The sequence below is a fragment of the Rana temporaria genome, chromosome 7, assembly GCF_905171775.1.
Source record: "Rana temporaria chromosome 7, aRanTem1.1, whole genome shotgun sequence".
NCBI classification, from domain to species: domain Eukaryota; kingdom Metazoa; phylum Chordata; class Amphibia; order Anura; family Ranidae; genus Rana; species Rana temporaria.
This window is the reverse complement of record NC_053495.1, coordinates 141,219,837-141,247,552: the sequence shown is the minus strand read 5'-3', so window position 1 is coordinate 141,247,552 and position 27,716 is coordinate 141,219,837. Positions and strand designations below refer to the sequence as shown.

Here is a 27,716-nt window from a genome sequence, read left to right as displayed (position 1 = left end):
CCAGCTAAACACAATGGAAAAGAGATATTACATCTCCATTGATGGAGGCTTCATCTCCCTCTTATTCTAAGACAGGCTGGAGGGTCATGACAGTCTGTGACTGGCAGAAGACCGCCAACACCATGTTATTTTCACAAAATAATATTTCATTTCAAATATATATTTGTATGACAATTTAAAACAGTTTATTGATATTTATTTTTACTCTGTATTCCAAAGGCGGTTTTATTTTGAACATGTGGCCAGCAGCAGAGAAGTAGAAGCTCCTCCTCATGTTTCCCTACAGACAGGCTGGGAAAGAGCTAGGTCATGTGACAGCTTTATATCGATTAGAAAAAAGGTACTTTCAATTAAAATAATTACAGTGCCATCATCTATATACAGTAATAGAAGGAACAATGTAAATTAAACCGTGTGCATTTAGCATCACTAAGTTCTACAAATAATTACTTAACAGTGGCTGCAGCTACAGAGGTCAACGAGGGCTTATTTTAAAGTTAATTTACAATTTATTAATATGTAAATACTTGTATGTCCCATAGCCTAGACACAGTTACAATTTGACATCATCTTGACTTCCCAGAAATTAGTACTAAGCCACATCTCCATCTTCCCCTTTCCTTCGCCCATCCAATCAGAATGTGGTAGTTTGCAATAAGGGATGTTTTATTGGTATAACATAGTAGGCCTTAGTCCTGAACACAGAGAAGCCAGGTCCTTAGTGATGTCAATTAAAGGATCACTAAACAAAAAAAAATTTTGGGCTAAAATAGCTTGCTTTACCTTATAGCAGTCTTGATTTCATGTCCTCATTGTCCGTTTTTGCTTTGAAGCAGCAGTAATCCTTTGCTGAAATCCTCACTTCCTGGTTCTCTGGCTCCATAGTAAATTTCTCATGGGAGCTTCTCACTGTGGTCTAAGCTGTGTGTCTAAAACTCCTCAGAACCAATCAGATTCATTTTAAAAACAAAACACTGCCCTGGATTTGTTTGTTTTTGTTCTGTGTGTCTCTTTACTTCACATTAGAGGTCGACCGATATATCAGCCGATATTTGGCGTTTTTAAATTAATCGGCATCGGCCGATTTGTGCTTTAAAAATGCCGATTTAAACTTCAGCACCGCGACTTGCAAAAAGCTTCTGTAATAGAAGTCAATGCAAGTTGCCTGAAGCTTCCCGTAGAAGACTTCTCTCTCTCTCTCCTGGGCAGCCTGCCAAGTTTTAGAAAAGATATACAATGTTGCTACTTATCAATTAACTGAACTCTGTGTAGGAGAATTCTCAGTTTAACCATTTAAAGGCTAAATCTTTTTTGACACTTGATGCTTACAAGTAAAAATCCTGTATTTTCTGCTAGAAAATTACTTGGAACCCCCAAACATTATATATTTTTTTTTAGCAGAGACCCTAGGAAATAAAATAGCGATTGCTGCAATATTTAATGTTACATGGTATTTGCGCAGCGGTCTTTCAAACAATTTTTTTGGGGGAAAAAATATACTTTAACAAAAAAATAAAAATAAACAGTAAAGTTAGCCCATATTTTTTTTTCATTACCTGTTTTTGTGTAAAATATAATTTTATATATATATATATATATATATATATATATATATATATATATATATATATATAAAATGTAATACACAAAAACAGGTAATGAAAACTTTTGGACATAAAAATATGGGCTAACTTTACTGTTTAGCCCAAAAGCGCCTGAAAAATCGGCTTAACATATCGGCCCAAAAAAATCGGCTATCGGCCGCCGCGATTTCTAAATATCGGCATCGGCCAGAGAAAAACCCATATCGGTCGACCTCTACTTCACATAAACATGAAATCAGTTTAAAACCGAAAGTGAAACTAAATGCACATTATATGATAGAATTTAATCTATTTTTCATCATTTTTAAAAGGAATCAGTTAACTTTTATGTCTCTATACCCTGTAAACAGTCATTTCAGCAAAAAAATGTTTTTCCTTTAGTGACCCTTTAACTCTGGAACTCTAAACTGGTTACCTGTAAAAAATAAAGCGGCGCCTATGGACGCCTAATAAATGACTCAGCATATTTAGCACAAACCTGAGGTCATCAAATATCACCAAAAGAAAGCTATATTTGTGTTTATAAAAAAAAAAAACATTTTTGAGAATGTTTTTTTTTTTTTATAAACACAAATAGAGCTTTCTTTTGGTGATATTTGATGACCTGAGGTTTTTATTTTTTTCGCCATAAACAAAAAAAAAATTAAAAAAAACGACAATTTTGAAAATAAAATTAAAAGAAGAAAAAAAAAAAAAAAAAACACAAGATTTTTTACTTTCTGCTCTAAAAAAACATACCCAAAAAAAAAAATCTAATTGCTTCATAAATTTTAGGCTAATATGTATTCTGCTACATACAGTTGTGCTCATAAGTTTACATACCCTGGCAGAATTTATGATTTCGTGGCCATTTTTCAGGAGATATGAATGATAACACAAAAACTTCTTTCGCTCATGGTTAGTATTTGACTGAAGCCATTTATTATCAATCAACTGTGTTTACTCTTTTTGAATCATAATAGCAACAGAAACTACCCAAATGACCCTGATCAAAAGTTTACATACCCTGGTGATTTTGGCCTAACAACATGCACACAAGTTGACATAAAGGGGTGTGAATGGCTATTAAAAGGTAACCATCCTCACCTGTGATCTGTTTGTTTGTAATCAGGGTGCGTGTATAAAAGGTCAATGAGTTTCTGGACTCCTGACAGACCCTTGCATCTTTCATCCAGTGCTGCAGAATGGGCAGCTTTACCATCCGAGAAGATAAAGAGCCTCATCCACAAATACCACAAAAGCCTTAAACCTGTCATTGATGTTAAAGGGAGCAATACACAGTATTAAGAACTGGGGTATGTAAACTTTTGATCAGGGTAATTTGGGCAGTTGGTGCCATTATGATTTAAAAATTACTTCAGTCAAACACTAACCAAAAGTTATCATTCATATTCTCCGAAAAAACAAGAAATCATAAATTCTGCCCAGGTATGTGAACTTATGAGCACAACTGTAATTATGGTAAAAAAAAAAAAAATCGTTGATCAGCGATTTATAACAAGACTGCGACATTGTGGCGGACAGTTCTGACACCTAGCTGACTTTTGTTACACTTTTTTGGGAACCAGTGACACTACAGTGACCAGTGCTAAAAATATGTACTGCCATTGTACTGACACTGGTAAGGAAGGGGTCAAGATCAGCAGCGAGTCATCCTAAAATTAAGTTCCAAAGGGACATAAAGTAGTCAGATGCATAAAGTGCTTAAGCCTACCAGGTCATCAGCTTGGGCACTGGTGATGTAGTCAGCACTAGCGGGTCTCAGGAATCATATGTGAGAGTGAATGAGTAAAAATATTTATATGTATACACAAAACGCACACAGTGTATACGTTCAGTATATATGCACAAATACAGCCATGAAGACCGTAAGTGTGCAGAACCTTCTAAAATGTTTGCCCCCCAACCAGTCACAGAGAAATCCTGGTTGACAGCTTTAACGACAAGTTTTCTTAAACAAATTTTTTTTGACAGTTTAAAGAATTATATCTGTAAAAGTTGTTCCTGGTTAAAACCCATCCTTTTACAATCTCCATTCAGTTACAACATTCTAAAAAATGTAAGCACGTACATTTAATCAAACCACTTTACCCAGTTTTCCTGCTATTGCAGTCTGTTTCACTTTGCTAGCATACACAAGTGCAACATGTATGTACACCACTAGAGGTCACTACAGATCAGTTTTGCTTGCTTCTGATAACAGAAGAGGTATAGCTCTGCATGAATGCCAAGTTATAGCTTGGTAAAATCCCAGAGGAAAGCATCCAGTCATAAGCAGTCTTTTCATTTTGGGGGATGATGACTAGAATAGACTTTGTATGAAAATGTTACAACTTGTAATTAGACAGGTAAAATGAATAAAAAGTAGAAAACCCCCGAACACATATGGGCTGAGATGGAGATACAAAATGTAATGTCATTGTAACAGCCTGAAAAATAGACATTTTCAAAAAGGCGGCCAGAAATAGCAGCGCCCGTATTTCTCTCCGGACAGATTTACTATAAGTAGACCACTCAGTATTTGTATAGCACAATAACACCAGTAGACCTTGGAGGTAACAAATTAAATAACTCTTTGTATACAAATTAGTATATAAAATATATGTCATTGTCTAAATCAATTCTTTGTGTAAAAACAATTTTTATGTGAATACTGCCACAGCTGCCATCGTAAAAGGAACATTAAACCTTCATTTTTTTTTACTAAAATAAACGTGTTGAACTTGCCTGCTCTGTTTTTCAATAGTTTTGCACAGAGCAGTCCCGATTCTCCTCTTCTGGGGTCCCCTGCTGGCACTCCAGACTCCTCCTTTTCGGCGAGTGCCCCCAGTAGAAAGCCGCTTTCTATGGGGTAATTTGTGCAGGCTCCCAAGCCGCTCTGTCTGCGTCCATTAACATAGTTCGAGAAGCTTGGCCCCACCCCCTCGTCACATAATTTGATTATGCAAATGACTCCCGCTGCTATCAATCTGCCCATTGGGTGGGGGAGGGCAGCAGTGAAAGCTGCTGCTCTTGTACACATAGCTGGAACGGGATCAGCCAAGTATAAGGGGGGATCCTGCAGCTCTGAAGGTTTTTTTTTATCGTAATGCATAGAATGCAGTAAGGTAAAAAAAAAAAAAAAAAAAACACCTTAAGGTTTTAGAACCACACTTTAACCACTTCAATACTGGGCACTTTCGATCCATTCCTGCCCAGGACAATTTTCATCTTTCAGCGCTGTCACACTTTGATTGATAATTGCACGGTCATGCAATACTGTACCCAAACAATTAATTATTTTCTTGCCACAAATAGAGCTTTCTTTTGGTGGTATTTGATCACCTCTGCGGTTTTTATTTTTTCCCCAAACAAGGAAAAGTTTTTCTTTGTTTTGGTTATAACATTTTGTTTTATTCTTCACTGAAGGGCACAGATGAGACGGCACTGATAAGGTGGCAATGATGGGCACTGACAGGCGGCTGTGATGAGCAGCACTGATGAGGTACTGACAGGTGTTAATGTAGGGCACCGATTGGAACTGTGATGGGCACCTACAGCAGTTTCTGATGGGGCACCGACTGGCAGCTGATGGGCATCTTTTTGGCAGCTGTGGTGGCACATCTGATGGGGCTGTGCTGATAATAAGCACAGATCCCCCTTCCCCTCTGACAGGGAGCGCCACCAACCGGCTCTCCATTTAGCACAAACTGAGGAATTCTGTTTACCGCCACTTTCTGGTTCACGCAATGATCAGCTGTGATTGGTCATAGCTGATCATGTGGTAAGAAGCCTCTGTCAGAGGCTCCATACCCCAATCGGAGATGCATCGTGTTAAACTGACATGCCGCACGCCCCGGCGGGTGTGCGCCGCCATGTTATCCTGCTGAACATCATATGACGCCCAGTCAGGATAATAGAACCACTTCCTGGCCGTCAATCTTCTATAGGGCCGGACGGGAAGTGGTTAACAAATAATAAACTCAATAAACACATTCGTAACCAAAAATGACACACCTGAGATAGCGCTGCGATTTGACTCCTGCCCCCAAAAAAGTTAATAATGATAACAACAAAACAGAAAATTCAGCACAACATACACAAAAAAAGTGTCCGCATAAAAACTTGGTCTACAACACAAGTGAAAAAGTGTTTCCAGTGTTAAACAGGTGTTAATTGTTCATTATCCACACAACCGGCTATTTATGAAAAGGTAATTGTATAGTGCTGTCAATTTACACAGGGCTTTACATAATTTTTATACATTCACATTAGTTTCTGTCCTCAAAGACCTTACAATCTAAAAGGTCCCTAACTCACAATAATACATAAACCTACTAGCGCTAAGAAACCTACCGACATGTCTTTGGAGTGTGGGAGGAAACCTGGAGTACCCGAAGGAAACCCATGAATGCACAGGGAGAACATGCAAACTCCAGGCAGGTAGTGTAATGGTTGGTATTTGAGCTGACAGCTCTAGTCTTGCGAAGTGAAAGTGCTGACCACTTAGTGACAAAATTCTTCATACAATTCACAATGTTAGCCGTGGTCACCCACTTCCCTGTACTCAATCACACTCATTTAAATATCTATGCCTTCTATATTATATGATCAGTATAAAGGATTTTGCGCCCAACATTTTTCATCAGTCTCATACTTGCATCATGGCTACACCTTTAAAGGGGGTCTCTCAAGCAGTCAGCACCAGAAAGAAAAAAGAGCTGCGATAGTCTAATACTGTAAACTACCAATAATATATTCAGACCCAGTTAAATCTATTAAAACATATAAAATATTGTTTATCCCAACTGCCAAAGTGCATAAAACTACATATTGTCATCAGATACACAGCCACCAGCTTGTGGGCCGAGCTGTCACGCATTTTACCTGGATCCCTGATCGCGTCACTTCCCGGTTTCCATGTAGTAATGCTCCAACGCGTTTTGTTCTCATGCACAGTGGTAGAAATACCCACAAAAAAACATGATGGATATTCCAAAAGATATAAATACACTCTGAATCTCAAGTCAAAGTGTCTGCTTTGGTAATCTGATGTGCAGCATCATGATCAATGAGGCATTTTTTTTGTCACACTGCAGCAGCAGCAGCATAGAATAGACAACAATGTGGAATTTGTGCTTTTTTTTTACATAACAGAAACTAGGTTGGCTTAAGATGCTTTACTTACCAGTTTGTTTTCTTAAAGTCAAGGAAAATCAGGATAAAACTTTACAGAACCTGAAAGAAGTCAAAACAAGAACAAAAATTAGTTAACTTTGGCAAACTATTTTTTTTAAACACATTCAAGAGATTTAGGCATGCAGCACTGTGTATCATCTATCCTTTCCATTGGCAGGAATGGGCACTTTAAGACCTTAAAGCGGGGGTTCACCCAAAAAAAAAATGTTTTAATATTACATCTAGCAGAGCCAGCATAGTAAGGGCATTTACTTTTGGCGTTTTTTTTTTTTTTCTCCGTACATACCTTTAAATTCTGTTTTTGTCCAGGGCTTCCGGGTTCCGATGACTGCGGGACTGTGCGTTCCTATCCTTCTGTTCGATGATTGACAGCTTGTGAAACAGGTGACCTGTTGCACAACGCGCGTCACCAGGTGTCGGGAAATAGCCGAGCTGCAAGTCGGCACTATACGGCGCCTGCGCAGTCAGCTCGGCGGGCACAGGCGCCGTATAGTGAAGACTTGCAGCTCGGCTATTTCCGGAAATCTGGTGACGCGCGTTGTGCGACAGGTCACCTGTTTCACAAGCCGGCAATCATCGAACCGAAGGATAGGAACGCCCAGTCCCGCAGTCATCGGAACCCTGAGACAGAGATAGGAATGCCCAGTCCCGGAGTCATCAGAACGCGGAAGCCCTGGACCAAATCAGAATATAAAAGGTAAGTACGGAGAAAAAAAAAAAACTGCCGAAAGTATATGCCCTTACTATGCTGGCTCTAATGGTAAAAATTTGTTTTTAGGGTGAACCTCCACTTTAAACTGCCAAAGGTGTTCCATTGGTTTCTCAATCATGTGACTGCCGATTGTCTGCCTTAGTTAGCACGTGATCAAGAGTCTGTCCTCCCAGCTCCAGATCCTCACTGTGTGACTGATCGGTGAATGCCCCAGCACTGTCTATTTTATGAGCTGTAAGCACAAAACCATGATGCTGGTCATATGCATATGTGGCAGCATAGCATAAGGCCCACCGTCATGACTCCACCTATGATATGGACGGCGTTAAGTTGATGTTGGGGCACCTATTCTCAATGTTTTTGTTTTGAGTTTCTGGTAGCACCTGGATAGTGTTGGGCAAACGGGTCGGGCAAAAGTTCTCCGATGTAATGGATTAATACTGCGCTGGTCTAAATATGTGAAATAAAATGAATCTAAATTATAACACAAAAATAATGAAATAAATAACAATTAATTGCTGCTGCAGCCAAAATGTTAGACGTACATTAAAGGCAATATATAGAAAAAAGCTGCGCTGCATAAGTGATGAAGCCAAAAAAAGTACTCAATACCTATTAGGATACTAAATGCATCTTAAAGCAACCATAAGTGATTAAAGTTCAAAATCAACTTATATAAAGTGACATGTGCATGCAAAAATTATTTTAAAGTGCAATCCGCATGAATATAGTCCCAAGAAAAATTCAGAAATATCCAAATTCCGTGCAAACTTCAAATGCCAGAAAAAGAAAGTGCTGAAAGTGTCCTCAGGGAAATCGTGTCCAAGTAGCAGGAATAGATGAAAACCACCACCTCTTATCTATATCCTGCTTACCAGAGAGACTGGATCCCTAAAAAGAGATCAAATGCGCATATGGCTCCGCAGCCCAGATGGTAATCGGTCAATCCAACAAGCAGAAAGGTCTTCTGGTCTCAGGACACAATATTGCTCTCCTCTACCTCCACAATACAGCTCTCAACGAATCACCATGTAGTCATTAATTCCAAAGAAAAGAAGAAACGACATAGAGCAGTATTGCTAGCATAAAGTGTTTAATAAAAAAGTCAGTCTCACTTACATTCAGTAGAAAAATAGTGGGCGTTAGTATATATTAAGCCGGCCGGCTCTCTTGTACCGCTCGCTCCTTCCGGATGGCAGTGAGGTACACACTGTAATGGCGTCAGCACGCCGCTCCTCCCTACGCCGTTTCGTCCTATGGCAGACTTCCTCCAGGGGCACGAGCGGCGTGCTGACTCGCCACTACATATTCTCTCGTAACAGTTCAAGGACCGCCCTGTTCTGACGTCCTGTGACCTGGCTTGCGAATCCGCCATCTTTGAATGGGGATCGCTTGCCCTTAATGATTTGCAATGTCAGTATAGTTATAGAGTTTGCTTAGTTAGATGTTGATTGATCCGTGGCGCTTAAAATGTATTGGGGGATATAAAAATGTGGCGGCAATGTTTAAAACCAAAATACAAAAAGCCCACGATCAAAACCTCTCTCTAGCAAAAGATTATAGTTGTCACAGCGCATCCACACTATTATAGTATGCTTACACCAACATAACATGAGGCATGTATATGTGACAAAATTAATATATAAAATATATCAATATATAAAAAAAAGATTCTCTTTTAATAATTAAGTATTATGAATAAAAATTGACAATAAGTTGAAAGATGGTTATCCGCCACTAGATGGCAATATACTCATCATCAACATTGTCTGCACAGAGAATGGTGTATCCATTCTCAAAATAACATATCAGCTCATCCAAAATAAATTAGTGATGAGCATTCTTAATAGAAATGATATAACTTTAATTAAAATACGTTGAAATAAAAATTAAGGTAAAATTTAACTTTAAACATGATAATTAACTGTGCACCGAGGAAAATTCACACATAAATATATGTGAATAGGGCACCTCAAAATCTACCATGAAAAAATTAATATATACATCCACATGGATGCATTTAAGGCCAAATGGCCATATTAAATAACTAAAAAATAACTAAAAAATGTTAGCTGGACAAAAATTAATGAATGACCCCATGAATGAATTTGCAGTCCGGGTTTACCAAGATGTCAGATCAGGTTCACATAACAGTGGTTATTAGCCATTATCAATAAACGCGTTGACATCAGTGTCAACGTTTAGCCCATATGGGACATATGTTCTGACCCGATAAATCCAGGCCATTTCGAGTCTCGACAGTTCCCTCACTAGAGAGCTACCCCTCCAGTGGGGGTCAAACTTATCTATACCCAGGAAGAGAGTGCCTTCCGGATTTCGATTATGATGCTGATCGTAGTGTTGTGACACTGAATGGTTGGGGAAACCTGACTTGATGTTTGTAATATGCTCCCCCAACCTCACCTGCATAGAGCGTTTGGTTCTTCCTATGTACTGTTGCCCACATGGACATTCCAGAAGGTAGACTATGCCCGTTGAGCTACAAGTAATAAACGGCTCTATTTTGTGTTCGATGGACGTACTAGTTGAGACAAAATTTAACGTTTTTTTAGATTTGCTTCTATTCAAAGTGCAAACTTGGCATCTCCTACATTGGTGGTAACCTGTGATACCCCTCTGAAAGAATGATACTTTTTTATTGGGAGGGTCCACCACATTAGGAGCTACTTTGTCCCTCAGAGACGGTACTCCTCTAAAGACTACCCGAGGGTTAGCAGGTAAAAAAGTTTTTAGAATCCTGTCGCTACCCAATAGATGCCAGTGTCTTTTTAATATTTTTTTAATCATATAATGCTGGGTGGAAAAGGTGGTGATGAAAGGCACTGTAGGCCCCACCTGGCTAATCTTAGGAATAGTTTCCAACAGCTTAGATCTATCAGTGCCGGCCACCTCCCTAACTGTCTTCTCCAACATTTCTATGTCATAACCTTTTTCAGACAACCTATCCTTGAGGATATTAGCCTGAATATTAAAGTCCTCAAGGGTTGTACAGTTCCTTCTCATTCTAACGATTTGACTTCTGGGAACTGATTTCAACCAATTAGCATGATGGCAGCTCCCTATGGGTATGAATGAGTTTGTCTGTCTTTTTAAAATACGTTTTTGTCTTAAGCTGACCCTCCTCGTTTCTTATTGTGAGGTCTAAGAAGTTGATCTCTTCTTGACTTGCTTCATATGTGAAACGTATTCCTCTATTGTTGATATTCAGAGCAGAAATAAATTCCTCCAGTTGGGGTCTGGTGCCTGTCCATAGGAGGAGGACGTCGTCTATGTATCTAGCCCATAGCTTGATGTGGGGGTTCAGGCTACTATAGACGACGTCCTCCTCCCATTTGGCCATGAATAAATTGGCCAGACTCGGCGCATATTTCGCGCCCATCGCGACACCACGTATTTGCCTATAGTAATTGTGGTTGAACCAAAAATAGTTGTGGTTCGCTGCATACTCAAGGAGCTCGATGAGATAAATTCTGTGGTTCAAAGAAAGATCAGAGAGGGTATCCAAATAATATTTAACGGCAGAAATACCCATATCATGTGGGATTATGGTGTATAATGAATTTACATCGGCCGTCACTAACCAGGTATTCTCATCCGTTTGTATTTGTGATATTATATTGATTACCTGTTTGGTATCCCTCAAGTATGAGGGCATTTTGCGAACAAGGGGTTGCAGAAAAAAGTCTATATACTTGCCCACCCTGGACGTCACCGAGTCAATACCACTGACTATTGGGCGTCCAGGGGGGCAAGTGAGACTCTTATGAATCTTTGGGAGGCAATATAAAATGGGGACCCTTGGGGCCCTAGGGATCAAAAAGGACTGTTCCTTTTCATTGAGAATCCCTTGTTCGGAGCCTTGTTTTATCAATAGCTCTAATAAATTTTTATATTGTATAACCGGGTTGCCCAATAAAGGTATATAGGTCTCTTGATCCTCCAGTAATTTGTTAGTTTCTTGGATATACATGTCTCGATCCATTAAAACAATCCCCCCCCCCTTGTCCGCTGGACGGATAACTATGTCCTTGTTGGAACACAAAGAGTCCAATCCTTCCATTAGTCTTTGGTCCATCCTATCATTGGCAACTTTGATAGTTTCCAAGTCCCTTAGTACTACATCCCGAAATACCCTTAATGGTGGTGCCAATGTTCCAGGAGGGTTCCAGGTAGAGGCATTGGCAAGCCCTGAATGAGTATGGGCCTGCTGTGTCTCTACTCGGTCTGGAATAGATAGACCTGCAAAATATCGTTTGATATTTACACGTCTCACATACTGGTGTATATCCATGTGTATATCCATGTATTAAACAAATTTCAAACATACATGGATATACACCAGTATGTGAGACGTGTAAATATCAAACGATATTTTGCAGGTCTATCTATTCCAGACCGAGTAGAGACACAGCAGGCCCATACTCATTCAGGGCTTGCCAATGCCTCTACCTGGAACCCTCCTGGAACATTGGCACCACCATTAAGGGTATTTCGGGATGTAGTACTAAGGGACTTGGAAACTATCAAAGTTGCCAATGATAGGATGGACCAAAGACTAATGGAAGGATTGGACTCTTTGTGTTCCAACAAGGACATAGTTATCCGTCCAGCGGACAAGGGGGGGGGGGATTGTTTTAATGGATCGAGACATGTATATCCAAGAAACTAACAAATTACTGGAGGATCAAGAGACCTATATACCTTTATTGGGCAACCCGGTTATACAATATAAAAATTTATTAGAGCTATTGATAAAACAAGGCTCCGAACAAGGGATTCTCAATGAAAAGGAACAGTCCTTTTTGATCCCTAGGGCCCCAAGGGTCCCCATTTTATATTGCCTCCCAAAGATTCATAAGAGTCTCACTTGCCCCCCTGGACGCCCAATAGTCAGTGGTATTGACTCGGTGACGTCCAGGGTGGGCAAGTATATAGACTTTTTTCTGCAACCCCTTGTTCGCAAAATGCCCTCATACTTGAGGGATACCAAACAGGTAATCAATATAATATCACAAATACAAACGGATGAGAATACCTGGTTAGTGACGGCCGATGTAAATTCATTATACACCATAATCCCACATGATATGGGTATTTCTGCCGTTAAATATTATTTGGATACCCTCTCTGATCTTTCTTTGAACCACAGAATTTATCTCATCGAGCTCCTTGAGTATGCAGCGAACCACAACTATTTTTGGTTCAACCACAATTACTATAGGCAAATACGTGGTGTCGCGATGGGCGCGAAATATGCGCCGAGTCTGGCCAATTTATTCATGGCCAAATGGGAGGAGGACGTCGTCTATAGTAGCCTGAACCCCCACATCAAGCTATGGGCTAGATACATAGACGACGTCCTCCTCCTATGGACAGGCACCAGACCCCAACTGGAGGAATTTATTTCTGCTCTGAATATCAACAATAGAGGAATACGTTTCACATATGAAGCAAGTCAAGAAGAGATCAACTTCTTAGACCTCACAATAAGAAACGAGGAGGGTCAGCTTAAGACAAAAACGTATTTTAAAAAGACAGACAGAAACTCATTCATACCCATAGGGAGCTGCCATCATGCTAATTGGTTGAAATCAGTTCCCAGAAGTCAAATCGTTAGAATGAGAAGGAACTGTACAACCCTTGAGGACTTTAATATTCAGGCTAATATCCTCAAGGATAGGTTGTCTGAAAAAGGTTATGACATAGAAATGTTGGAGAAGACAGTTAGGGAGGTGGCCGGCACTGATAGATCTAAGCCAGTGATGGCGAACCTTGGCACTCCAGATGTTTTGGAACTACATTTCCCATGATGCTCAGCTACACTGCAGAGTGCATGAGCATCATGGGAAATGTAGTTCCAAAACATCTGGGGAGCCAAGGTTCGCCATCACTGATCTAAGCTGTTGGAAACTATTCCTAAGATTAGCCAGGTGGGGCCTACAGTGCCTTTCATCACCACCTTTTCCACCCAGCATTATATGATTAAAAAAATATTAAAAAGACACTGGCATCTATTGGGTAGCGACAGGATTCTAAAAACTTTTTTACCTGCTAACCCTCGGGTAGTCTTTAGAGGAGTACCGTCTCTGAGGGACAAAGTAGCTCCTAATGTGGTGGACCCTCCCAATAAAAAAGTATCATTCTTTCAGAGGGGTATCACAGGTTACCACCAATGTAGGAGATGCCAAGTTTGCACTTTGAATAGAAGCAAATCTAAAAAAACGTTAAATTTTGTCTCAACTAGTACGTCCATCGAACACAAAATAGAGCCGTTTATTACTTGTAGCTCAACGGGCATAGTCTACCTTCTGGAATGTCCATGTGGGCAACAGTACATAGGAAGAACCAAACGCTCTATGCAGGTGAGGTTGGGGGAGCATATTACAAACATCAAGTCAGGTTTCCCCAACCATTCAGTGTCACAACACTACGATCAGCATCATAATCGAAATCCGGAAGGCACTCTCTTCCTGGGTATAGATAAGTTTGACCCCCACTGGAGGGGTAGCTCTCTAGTGAGGGAACTGTCGAGACTCGAAATGGCCTGGATTTATCGGGTCAGAACATATGTCCCATATGGGCTAAACGTTGACACTGATGTCAACGCGTTTATTGATAATGGCTAATAACCACTGTTATGTGAACCTGATCTGACATCTTGGTAAACCCGGACTGCAAATTCATTCATGGGGTCATTCATTAATTTTTGTCCAGCTAACATTTTTTAGTTATTTTTTAGTTATTTAATATGGCCATTTGGCCTTAAATGCATCCATGTGGATGTATATATTAATTTTTTCATGGTAGATTTTGAGGTGCCCTATTCACATATATTTATGTGTGAATTTTCCTCGGTGCACAGTTAATTATCATGTTTAAAGTTAAATTTTACCTTAATTTTTATTTCAACGTATTTTAATTAAAGTTATATCATTTCTATTAAGAATGCTCATCACTAATTTATTTTGGATGAGCTGATATGTTATTTTGAGAATGGATACACCATTCTCTGTGCAGACAATGTTGATGATGAGTATATTGCCATCTAGTGGCGGATAACCATCTTTCAACTTATTGTCAATTTTTATTCATAATACTTAATTATTAAAAGAGAATCTTTTTTTTATATATTGATATATTTTATATATTAATTTTGTCACATATACATGCCTCATGTTATGTTGGTGTAAGCATACTATAATAGTGTGGATGCGCTGTGACAACTATAATCTTTTGCTAGAGAGAGGTTTTGATCGTGGGCTTTTTGTATTTTGGTTTTAAACATTGCCGCCACATTTTTATATCCCCCAATACATTTTAAGCGCCACGGATCAATCAACATCTAACTAAGCAAACTCTATAACTATACTGACATTGCAAATCATTAAGGGCAAGCGATCCCCATTCAAAGATGGCGGATTCGCAAGCCAGGTCACAGGACGTCAGAACAGGGCGGTCCTTGAACTGTTACGAGAGAATATGTAGTGGCGAGTCAGCACGCCGCTCGTGCCCCTGGAGGAAGTCTGCCATAGGACGAAACGGCGTAGGGAGGAGCGGCGTGCTGACGCCATTACAGTGTGTACCTCACTGCCATCCGGAAGGAGCGAGCGGTACAAGAGAGCCGGCCGGCTTAATATATACTAACGCCCACTATTTTTCTACTGAATGTAAGTGAGACTGACTTTTTTATTAAACACTTTATGCTAGCAATACTGCTCTATGTCGTTTCTTCTTTTCTTTGGAATTAATGACTACATGGTGATTCGTTGAGAGCTGTATTGTGGAGGTAGAGGAGAGCAATATTGTGTCCTGAGACCAGAAGACCTTTCTGCTTGTTGGATTGACCGATTACCATCTGGGCTGCGGAGCCATATGCGCATTTGATCTCTTTTTAGGGATCCAGTCTCTCTGGTAAGCAGGATATAGATAAGAGGTGGTGGTTTTCATCTATTCCTGCTACTTGGACACGATTTCCCTGAGGACACTTTCAGCACTTTCTTTTTCTGGCATTTGAAGTTTGCACGGAATTTGGATATTTCTGAATTTTTCTTGGGACTATATTCATGCGGATTGCACTTTAAAATAATTTTTGCATGCACATGTCACTTTATATAAGTTGATTTTGAACTTTAATCACTTATGGTTGCTTTAAGATGCATTTAGTATCCTAATAGGTATTGAGTACTTTTTTTGGCTTCATCACTTATGCAGCGCAGCTTTTTTCTAAAAGTTCTCCGATACACGCAGGGTCAATATGTTATTAAGGAGCGGGGCCGGGAAGCTGGCCCCCACTTAACAGATCAAGGAGGGGGGGGGGGGGGAGAGTCTTCGGCAGGAGCAAGCTCCCCTCTCTCCCCCGGCCTGAACATACCAGGCCACATGCCCTCAACATGGGGGAGGTGGGTGTTTTGGGGCAGAGTATTGGGTCACCTTGTCAGTATGTTGATGGGGACAAGGGCCTTTGCCAACAACCTTGGGCGGTGGTAGTGAGGGTTTGTGGGCTGGGGGCTTATCTGAATCTGGAAGCCCCCTGGGGACATGCTATTTTCACTCAGATTTTTGTATTGCCTGCAATTTAAATATAATTTTTTTTCTTTAGGAATGTCAGTTTTGATGCAGTAGGTTGTATACATGGTACAAATGTGCCACTTTACAGGCAGACTAAGGTAAGGGGACCCCTCAGGCACTATATTTAACCACTTCAGCCCAGGAAGGATTTGACCCCTTCATGACCAGGCCATTATTTGCAATACGGCACTGTGTAACTGACAATTGCGACGCTGTGCCCAAACAAAATTGTCATTGTTTTCTCCCACAGAGCTTTCCTTTGGTGGTATTTGATCACCTCTGCAGTTTTAATGTTTTGTGCCAATTTTGAGAAAACATTTTTTTTTGCTAGAATACATAACCAAAAAAAATTATATATATATAAAAAAAAAATAAAAAAAAATATGCGTTTATCAGTTTAGGCCGATATTCATTCTTCTACATATTTTTGGTTAAAAAAAAAAAAAAAATCGCAATAGGCGTATATCGATTGGTTCGCGCAAAAGTTATCACATCTGCAAACTATAGGATAGATTTAGGGACGATATATTTTTTTTACTAGTAATGGCAATCTGCGACATTGTGGAGGACACTTTTTGGGGACCAGTGATATTACAATGATCAGTGCTATAAAAATGCATTGATCAATGTAAAAATGACACCGACAGGGAAGTGGTTACACTAGGGGGGGAGATCAAGGGGGCAAGTGTGTTTCCCTAGGTGTGTTCTAACTGTAAGGGGGGGGGGGTTCACTGGGACATGACAGAGATGACTGTTGCCGATCAATGCCAATTATGGCATGTCAGGGGTGAGGAGTGCTTATAGCGGAAGTTCCATTTTAGGGTAGAACTCCGCTTTAACACAACGCCAATTTAAACTTCTATTGCAGATTACAACAGCAGGCAAAAAATCATTGCTAAATCTTGGAAGTCCCCCTACCCTCTGTGTCCTTGCAGTCAAAAAGAAGGTTACACAAGCCACGATCAATGCGAAAATTTAAGCGGTTGTTACAGAGTCGCCAAATACAAAACACTATAAAAAACACATTCAATGAATCTCTTCGGCTTCCATGATAGTTCCCTTAATGGAAATTTCTCTGATGTGCTCCGCTTAGCACATTCTAGAGACACCTGGGGTTTCCTCGGCCCCACTTCTCTCGCCCTCATTACCTCCTCTTCTCGCCCCCTCTCTTCCCCTCCACCTCTATCTCTCCTATCTTTCCCTGTAAAACCAAACTTCCTTTATTAGGTGGCCAACAATTTGTTATACTTGGGAATGTTGTTTGTGTATTAGTTCACTATTGCTATGCTTGGTGTGCTTCAAACGAATGAGCCTACCAGACCTTTAGATATGGCTCTTTATGTCAAATACCTGCTTTCCACATACACATAGCTATTCATAAGTTAATTGATGTTGGCTACTGTTATGTCTTACACCTGTTTGTAGTCCATTCATGGACAGAATCCTACTTTTATCATATCATTCAAGGAAAAAAAAAACAATCCTTTTTAAAAACAAATTTGCATTGACACATGTCCCTCAGGGCAGTACACTTGGGCACCCATACCCATTTTATGGCCCAAAACTTGCATATACAGTATCGCACAGAAGTAGAAGGCTTTTAAGTTTCTTTATCGTACATCACGGGACACAGAGCGGCATATTCATTACTATGTGGGTTATATGGAGTACCTTCAGGTGATGGACACTGGCAATCTCAAACAGGAAGTCCCCTCCCTATATAACCCCCTCCCATAGGAGGAGTACCTCAGTTTTTTCGCCAGTGTCTTAGGTGTTGGTCATGGAATAGCTTTGCCTCCACATCCTTGGGATCAAGGCAGGCTAACCGGATCTGTCCAAAGTGCCTCAGTGCCAAAGTGGACAGTACCCGGGCCCCCAAGGCGAGGGGTTTTGCCTATAACGCTTCTCTCTTTAGAGAACTGGACCCTGGGCCCAGGACTTAGAGCCTTTTTTGTTAAAGTGCCTAAAGTAACCTGTTTGCCAGGGTGCTGTATAGGTCCAGGACAGTGGGTTCCTTCCAGGACCCCAGGGCCTGAAGGTCTAGTACGCTACCCACGGAGATGGGTGAAGGTTGGACCGCTTGCTGTGCAAGGTCCTGCGGCATGGAGCAGGTAAGAGGGGGGGCCTGCGGGACTTGGTTCGACAGCGGGCCCTCCAGGGATCTATGGGGAAGTTAGCCTGTGTATGCTCTGGCATTGGCAGTTGGGGCCACTATGTCTAGGAAAGACAGGATGGTCTGGATATTTTACCCCCCAAATATTGGATTCCCTGGTCTATTTGCTGTAACCATCTGGCTGCGCGCTAGGTGGGTAAAGGAGGGGCTGTGAGCCTATACCTTTCCCAGAACTTAGGTCTTAACCTATCAAGAGTTCTTACCTGGCTGGGTTTCAGGCCGCAGCGCTCAGGCAGCTGGAGATCTATGCCGCTCTGTGTCCGGTAAAGGGATGCTTCAAAACGCTCTCCCTGCATAGCAGGACTCCTGGTGTCTTCCAGCATGGCCCCCCCGTGAATAGCAGGCGCGCGCGCACGAGAATATAACAAAATTTCGCGCTGTTTCGGAGGGGGGGGGGCGGGGACGTCAGGTTCATAGGAGGAAGGGGCGTCCCTTCCTCTGTGATGTACAGCTCATTCAGTTCTGAGCTTGGAACAGGAGGACACAGAGCGGCAGCGCTGCGGCTGAGGACAGTGACACCCAGGGGCGCAAGCGAGTATTGCAGTTCTGGAATTCAGAACTAGCTTGATTTTGTTCAGCCTAAAAATCCTTATGGCAGCAGGTGGATACTAGCAGTTTTTTTTTGTGGGGGACAGTGTGCTTTAAAAAAAAAAAAAAAAAAAAGAAAAGGGAAAGGCACTGACTGGTTCCCCACCAGGTTTTTGGTCATCAGTAGTACTGCTGTTCCCTAAACCACATATATTATCTCCTGATTACAACAGTTAGTTGTTGTATACAGGGGTACCTCGGTATTGTACCATGGCTCCCAAAGGCTCGGGATCAAAAGGGGCAAAAGGGGTCAAAAAACCAAAGGGTTCCCCCTCGGATTCTTAGGATACGAGTCAAGCTATGCCGGTACTCTCCCCACCTGTCAACCCAGGGGTGGGTGCCTTGGTTGAGCCAGTAGGGGGGTCTGGTGCTGAGGCTGGCCCAGATCCACCCAACCCTGTGTTTATCACAGAGGAGATGCTAGCCGTCTCCCTAGGAGGGCTAGAGGAAAGATTGGCAGCTATGATCACCAGATCCATGCCAGGCAAGAAGCGGACTAGATCCCCTTCGCCTAAGTGTGTATCCTCGGATAATGAGGTTCTTTCCCCGGAAGAGTTAGAAGATCAGGAGGATCAATTGGACCAGAACCTAGAGGGTTCAGAGATTGAGGAATCTACTGTATAGGAACCATTTTCAGCCTCCCAAGCGGAGGGTTTATGGATACAGTATTTGACAGACATGGTCCGCTCGGCCTTTAAGATGCCCTTACCAGAGCCTCGGCTTCCGGAGGTTTCTTCTTTGGGATCCTTGAAAGCGCCCTTGAGCAACGCAGTTTTTCCGGTCCATCCTCTGTTAGAGGAGTTAATCTTCCAGGATTGGGTACGGCCGGACAGAGTTTTTCTGCCGCCCAAAAGATTTTCTATTATCTACCCTATGGAGGAGAAATTTGCCAAAAAATGGGCACTCGTGGACCGTGGACGCAGCCATCTCCTGTGTGAATAAATCATTAACTTGCCCGGTGGAAAACATACAAATGTTTAAAGACCCGGTGGATAAACGTTTGGAATCACTTTTGAAAGCCTCCTTTGCTACGGCAGGAGCAGTGGTACAGCCAGCGGTGGCTGCTATCGGGGTCTGTCAGGCTTTAAAGGACCAGACAAAACAGATGCTTAAAGACATTCCTGCCCAGCAGGCAGAAGAGTTATCTGATATTCCCAGAGCTCTGTGCTTTGCGGTAGATGCTATAAAGGACTACATCCAACAGGCGTCTCGTCTATCTCTATGTTTGGTGCATATGAGAAGGCTCTTATGGTTAAAGAACTGGGCGGCCGAACCACCATGCAAGAAACTGCTGGCGGGGTTCCCCTTCCATGGAGGGCGACTCTTCGGAGAAGATCTGGATAAATACATTCAGACTATTTCAAGTGGCAAAAGTACCCTTCTACCAGTAAAGAAGAAGTTCCGGGGGCCCGCCTTTAAAAGGCAACTTTCCCCTATGCCGAGTACCTCAACTTCCAGGCAGTATCGACGGCCTCCTGCGCGATCCAACTTTAACAATAAGTCGCAGGGACAGGCCCCTGGGGGCAAGAAGCCATGGTATCGCAAACCAACAAAGCCAGCCCCTAAGTCCACTTTATGAAGGGGCGCCCCCACTCACTCGAGTGGGGGGAAGGCTTCGTCTCTTTGCAGAGGTTTGGGAAGCCAACATCCCCGACAAATGGGTCCAGTCATCTGTGGCCACAGGCTACAGATTAGAGTTTCAAAAGTTTCCTCCGCCTCATTTCCAGGAGTCAAGGGTTCCGAACGATCCAGCAAAAAAGGCCTTGCTGCTAGCGGCATTGGATCGTCTGCTTCGCCAGGGCGTGATAGTAGAGGTACCAGCCCAAGAGAAAGGGCTAGGTTTCTACTCCAATCTGTTTGTCATACCAAAACCCAACGGCGATGTCAGACCCATTTTGGACCTAAAGAGTCTAAACGTTTACCTAAAGGTCCAGTCATTTCGGATGGAATCCGTTCGGTCAGCAGCCGCCGCGCTCCAGAAGGGCGACTTTCTGGCGTCTATAGACATAAAGGACGCTTACCTTCATATACCGATCTTTCAGCCACATCAAAGATTTTTACGCTTCACGGTGGCCCAGCGTCACTTCCAATTTGTGGCGCTTCCTTTCGGGCTGGCTACGGCCCCCCGGGTATTCACGAAGGTCCTGGCTCCAATTCTGGCCAATCTAAGAATCCAAGGGGTCACGGTCCTAGCATACTTGGACGACCTCTTAATCATAGATCACTCGGCTCCTTGCTTGGAGCGAGCAGTAGCCCTCACGGTTCAGTACCTGGAGAGGTTCGGTTGGATCCTAAACCGAGAAAAATCAGCATTTCAACCCTCAAAACAGTTGGAATATCTCGGCATGAGGTTAGACACGGCTCAGCAGAAGGTATTTTTGCCCCTGGTAAAGGTCAAAGCTATCAAAGAATTGATTCGATGGTTCTAAGCAAAAGAGAGCCAACTGTTCGCCTATGTATGCGTTTACTAGGCAAGCTAGTGGCCACGTTCGAGGCGGTACCTTACGCACAGAGCCATACTCGCGTCCTACAGGCAGCCATTCTAACAGCTTGGAACAAGAAGGCCCAGGCCTTAGAGTTTCCTTTAACTTTGTCATCAAGAGTCCGGCAAAGTCTGGGCTGGTGGTTAAACCCTCAGAATTTGCTAAAGGGAAAATCTTTCACCCCCATAGCCTGGAAGATAGTGACCACAGATGCCAGCCTGAAAGGCTGGGGAGCGGTCTTGGATGGTAGCACTCGCCAAGGTACTTGGGCAGAGGCGGACAAGCAGCTGCCCATCAATATCCTGGAGCTCAGAGCTGCTCGGCTAGCCCTCGAGGCTTGGACAGCCAAATTGCAGGGGTCCCCGGTGAGGATACAATCAGACAATGCCACAGCTGTGGCATATATAAACCACCAAGGGGGAACCAGGAGTCGCGCCGCTCAAAGAGAAGTGAGCTTAATTTTTCTATGGGCAGAAGCTTTTGTACCCTGCATATCGGCAATATTCATTCCCGGAGTGGACAACCTGCAGGCGGACTTCCTAAGTCGCCAAACTCTGTCGCCAGGGGAATGGTCTCTACATCCCCAGGTCTTTCGGACAATCTGCCAGAAGTGGGGTGTGCCAGACGTGCATATCATGGCATCAAGGTTTAACAAGAAGCTAGACAGGTTCATATCCCGGACAAGGGACCCGATGGCCTGCGGAACCGATGCGTTGGTGTGCCCTTGGCATCAGTTCAAACTTCTGTATGCCTTTCCCCCGCTACAATTACTACCCCGCCTGTTGCGCAGGATCAGGGTGGAGCACAAACCAGTCATCCTGGTAGCTCCAGCATGGCCCAGGAGGGCATGGTACTCACTAATCCTAAAGATGCCAGTGGGAGACCCTTGGACGCTCCCTCTACGGCCAGACCTACTCTCACAAGGCCCGATCCTCCACCCTGCATTACGGCGTCTAAATTTGACGGCCTGGCGGCTGAATCCCTGAGTCTCAGGGGTAGAGGGCTGTCTAGGCAGGTAATCTCTACCCTGATCAGGGCTAGAAAGCCGGTCTCCAGGGTGATTTATTACAGGGTCTGGAAAACCTACGTAGGCTGGTGTGAGTCCAAGAAATGGCTTTCCCGCAAGTATACCGTTGATCGAGTGTTTAAGTTTTTCTCCAGCTAGGAGTGGATAAAGGCCTGACATTAAACACAATCAAAGGACAGATGTCAGCTTTGTTAGTGTGGTTTTTAGCGGCCGCTGGCCACCCACTCGCTGGTTAAGACCCTCATGCAGGGGGTCTTGCGTATTAATCCTCCAGTTAAATCCCTGCTTTGTCCGTGGGATTTAAATCGTGTTCTGTCAAGTTTACAGAAACAACCTTTTGAGCGACTCACTCGCTGGTTAAGACCTTCATGCAGGGGGTCTTGCGTATTAATCCTCCAGTTAAATCCCTGCTTTGTCCGGGGGATTTAAATCGTGTTCTGTCAAGTGTACAGAAACAACCTTTTGAGCCGTTGGCTTAAATTCCTTTGGTTTTACTGACAAGGAAGTCAGTATTTTTGGTCGCCATAGTTTCCGCCAGAAGAGTATCGGAACTGGCAGCCTTACCCTGTAAGGAACCATATCTTATTTTGCATAAGGACAGGGTCGTTCTCCGCCCTCATCCTTCCTTCCTACCAAAGGTTATATCCAGTTTTCATCTAAATCAGGATTTGGTATTACCATCCTTCTTTTCTAAACCTGCTTCCAGAAAGGAAGGGTTGCTGCATACCTTGGATATTGTCAGGGCCATGAAGGCCTATCTTAAAGCTACAGAGAAGATCCGGAAAACAGATGTGTTGTTCATTTTGCCAGATGGGCCCAAGAGAGGGCAGGCAGCTGCAAAATCCACCATCTCGAGGTGGATTAAACAGTTAATCACTCAGGCCTACGGCTTGAATAGGTTGACTCCTCCTTTGTCAGTAGAGACTCATTCTACCAGGGCCATGGGCGCCTCCTGGGCAGCACACCATCAGATCTCTATGGCTCAAGTTTGCAAGGCGGCAACCTGGTCTTCAGTCCACACGTTTACTAAATTTTACCAGGTGGACGTTAGAAGGAATGCTGATACAGCCTTTGAGCAGGCGGTGCTGCAGGCTGCGATTTAAGACCCTCAGAATCGGGGGCACCCTTGAGTTAAAATTTAAGTTTAATTTTTCTCGACTAAGTTGGATTTATTATTATTATTTGAGTATATCTCTAGATTAAATCCTGTTGTCTTGGGAAGATGTCTCCCTCCCCTCATTAAAGCATTGCTTTGGGACATCCCACATAGTAATGAATATGCCGCTCTGTGTCCCGTGATGTACGATAAAGAAAAAGGGATTTTTAAATACAGCTTACCTGTAAAATCCTTTTCTTGGAGTACATCACGGGACACAGAGCTCCCACCCCTCTTATGGGGACCATTTTGGGAGGCATACTGCTTGCTACAAAACTGAGGTACTCCTCCTATGGGAGGGGGTTATATAGGGAGGGGACTTCCTGTTTGAGATTGCCAGTGTCCATCACCTGAAGGTACTCCATATAACCCACATAGTAATGAATATGCCGCTCTGTGTCCCGTGATGTACTCCAAGAAAAGGATTTTACAGGTAAGCTGTATTTAAAAATCCCTTTTTTGTTTCCAGAGGTTAAGACATTAATGGATGTATGTTGAGTTATTTTGAGGGGACAGCAAATTTACACTGTTATACAAGCTGTATACTCACTACTTTACATTGTAGGAAAGTGTAATTTCTTCAGTATTGTCACATGAAAATATATAATAAAAAATTTACAAAAACCTGATTAACCGTAAGACTTCAAAATAGGCACTTTTAATTTTTCACATTCCGATCTCATAGACTTCAATAGGGTTCCATATTCGGGTCCAAACTTTTGCTGCTTTTGGCCCATCTCTACACCTGGACAGTGTGAGTGAGTGTGTGTGTGTGTATGTGTGAGAACCCCTTTGGAATTAACAAGTTTTATGTGGTAATTTGTCATAAAATGTGATCCGATTCTCATGTAAGTCACAAAGACTTTATTCCAATTTCTCATGTCTTTATTGACCACACCCAAACATTCACAGCGCCGGAAGAAAAATTTAAGCGATTGTATACTCGCTGACACTTTATTTTTATACAGCTGTAAGGCAAAAGGCCATAATGAGCTATTATGCACTGCATACTAGCTCATTATGAAATACTTACCTTAGAACAAGGCGTCGGTATCTCACCTGGTCTACGCCAAGGGAGCCGACATGTTGCCTCGGCGTGTCTTCCGGGTATCGCGGCTCGAGCGCTGTGAGTGGCTGGAGCCGCAACGTCATCACTCCCGCGCATGCGCACGGGAGACTTCTTTCCAGCAAGGTCCGGTGTCTGCCGGTCTTTCAGCCGAGAATCCCCTGTGCGCATGTTATGCGCATTAGTTCCCCTCCTTTTTTAATATCTGTGCGAATGCGCCGCTGAAGTCAGAGGCTCATTGCAAGGGGAATATCTCCTAAAACGTACAGGTTTAGGAGATATTTTTTACCTACAGGTAAGCCTTATTATAGGCTTACCTGTAGGTAAAAGTTATAAAATTGACTATACAACCGCTTTAAGCAAACCCATAGACTAGCTAGTTGAATTAATGAAAGGAGTTGGGAGGTGTGATTTAGAGCTACTTTCATTAAAAAGTCTCTCAAACCTTTTAAGATTGCTGTTCATAAGAAGCATCAGCTGATGTGAACCATACCTCGCAAAAAGACATACAATTAACAGTATTGGTCTGCATAAGGCTGGGAAGGTATACAAAGCAATCTAAGTGTTTAGACATCCACTAGTGAACAGTTAGAAAAATTGTCTATAAATGGAAACTATTTATTACTGTGGCTACTCTTCCTAGATGTGGACACCCAGCCAAGTTGACAACCAAGGCACAATGCAGAATCCTCAACGAGGTAAAGAAGAACCCACTAGTAACAGCTAAAGGCTTGCAGACATCACAAACTGGCAAACATCCCCGTTTATGAGTCTAACATATGTAAATCTTTGAACAGGCATGGTGTCTATGGCAGAACAATAGACAGAGCGATTATATTACATATAATTACATTGTGAGTGCTAGGACAACCAACATCATCAGTGAAGATCCATGAAGACATGCCTTGATAAAACGGTCCTTGTGGCCCTGAAATCTCTACAGTACTAAAAGCAAGGCAAAAAGGTGAAATTTAATTGAGGGAGGGAGAAGAGGGAAATATTTTCTAGTGGGGACACTTCTGCTGGTGACAACCGTTTTAAGAAGGGATTTCTACAGTGGGGGTCGGCAAATTGTTGATCGCAATCTTCCTGTCAACCATGGACAGGTGAAAGGAAGATCACGATAATATCCCTCCCTTGCCGACCCTGAACTAGCGGAGCATTGCAGGAAAGCGGTGAGCCATTAGGAAGCTGATAAAGCTCATCTTAAATGGCAAAGGCATTCCCCACCCCACAGGACATCCTTTTCTTAAGTACAGCTATGAAGCGGGGGAATGCCTGTACAGTTTATGACAGCTTTCAGGCAGGATAGCTTGGGCGGGTTCGGGCTCTTGCCCAAAAGGTGCCTGAGCTTATCCCTAAAGTGTATTGTACTGATCCTCCTCTACAGTTCATCTAAGAACATTGTGTGTGATGGATGAGAGAAGAGGGCCAGCTCAAATCAGCACTAGAACAGGTAGATCTGTCACAAGAGCTTCCATGTTTTCCTTTACTTTGCACACCTGCTTTAAAACAATATCATGGTATTGATCAGAGCTATTTTATCTAATGGAAGTTCCCAAAACATGGCCCGTTGGGGGTACTTAAGGACTGAGGTTAAGAAACATTGCAGCACAGGACTGAAACAAAATAATTCATAGACCCAACAAGGGTTAAAAGACTCATCTTTAAAAAACCTTACAGCTGAAAGCGGAATCCGCAGAAGCATGTCAGCCCAATAATACCTTTAGGCCCCTTGCACACTGGGGCGTTTTTCATGCGGTACAGCGCTAAAAATAGCGCTGCTATACCGCATGAAAAATCATGCCCTGCAGTGTTCAATGTGAAAGCCCGAAGGCTTTCACATTGAAGCGGTGCGCTAGCAGGAGCGCACCAAAAGTCCTGCTAGCCGCATCTATATCGTGAAATCAATGGGAAAGCGCGGTAATACCGCTCGCAACGCAGGCGGTATTAACCCTTTTTCGGCCGCTAGCGGGGGTTAAAACCTCACCGCTAGCGCCCGAATATCGCGGTAAATACAACGGTATAGCCGCGCTACAAATAGCGTGGCTATACCGTCACCGCGGCTCCACGCTGCAATGTGAAAGCAGCCTTAAAAAAAAAAAAAAAAAAAAGGATGAACAGAGGACCAGGTGACAGCGTTACAAAGCCGGGCTACAGAGGCCGGGTGCCAGACAGGAATACTCCCACCGATCTGGTAAAATAAACGTGTAAAAACGCAGTAGATTTGTCCTTTAGAGAGTGTAAGCTCTGGCGCTTAGTGTTCTGATCCATCAAGGGATGGTAGACTTTGAACCAGGTTTATCCTTTGCGAGGCCCTGAGGAGAGGACAAGTTGGTGTTCAGTCTCCCTGATGTAGGCTGGTACTTGGAGGTAAACCAATAGCTCCAACCAAGTCCAGGCAATGAAGTGTGATTGTTTTGGATTCTTTGCAGCAGGACAGAAGGATGGTAAGACGGTCTTCATTTACTTGGAAACGTGATCCCACTATAGGAATAAAGGACGGTCTTTAGCATTTGACTACCTTGTAATTGTGAACAAGGAATGGCTCTCTATAGGAGAATTCTGCTAACTCAGATATGTCTGACATACGCCACTTTGCAGTAGAGGCCATCTTTGCAGCAGAGGCCAAAGTGGCAAACGCCACTTTGCAGCAGAGGCCATCCAAGCTTTTCCAGGGCAGAAAGAAACTGAAGATCCCAAGATAGCACAGTGTGCTATAAAGGGGGTCCCATATAGGATACATCTGGAACAAAGGTTCCGACATGAAAACTGCACACTGTGCGAGAGGCTTTTGAAAAACAAAATGGACAAGTCCAAGACTTGTCTTTTCAGAGTGCTTAAAGCAGAACTTCACCCAAAAGGGGATATTCCAAAAAAATAGTGGGTACCTAGTTTTAATAAGTTCTCCTTACCTCCAGCCTGCAGTTTTCTGGGACACGTTACAGGTCTCATGAGACTGCGGGACTATTCACAAAGCACAGCATTGCTCACGCATGCAGTGTGCAGCGGACTGCAAAGGCACAATGAATCACAGCTGGCTGCCCACAGTTAAAGCGGTGGTTCACCCTCCATAGCAACATTTTAGCATAAAATGAGGCATAGTAGCGCGAGCTACAGTATGCCTGTCTTGATTTTTT

At 42.9% G+C, this 27,716-nt stretch overlaps 1 protein-coding gene across 2 annotated transcripts in view; it reads right to left on the bottom strand.

Annotated features, from left to right (window-relative positions):
- Positions 1-27,716, bottom strand: part of ZNF644 (zinc finger protein 644) — a 117,344-nt gene that overhangs the window by 52,314 nt on the left and 37,314 nt on the right. For both annotated transcript variants that reach the window (XM_040360058.1, XM_040360059.1), the window contains exon 2: positions 6,772-6,821. The gene's annotated coding sequence lies outside the window, so the exon portion shown is untranslated. The remainder of the gene's footprint in view (positions 1-6,771; positions 6,822-27,716) is intronic.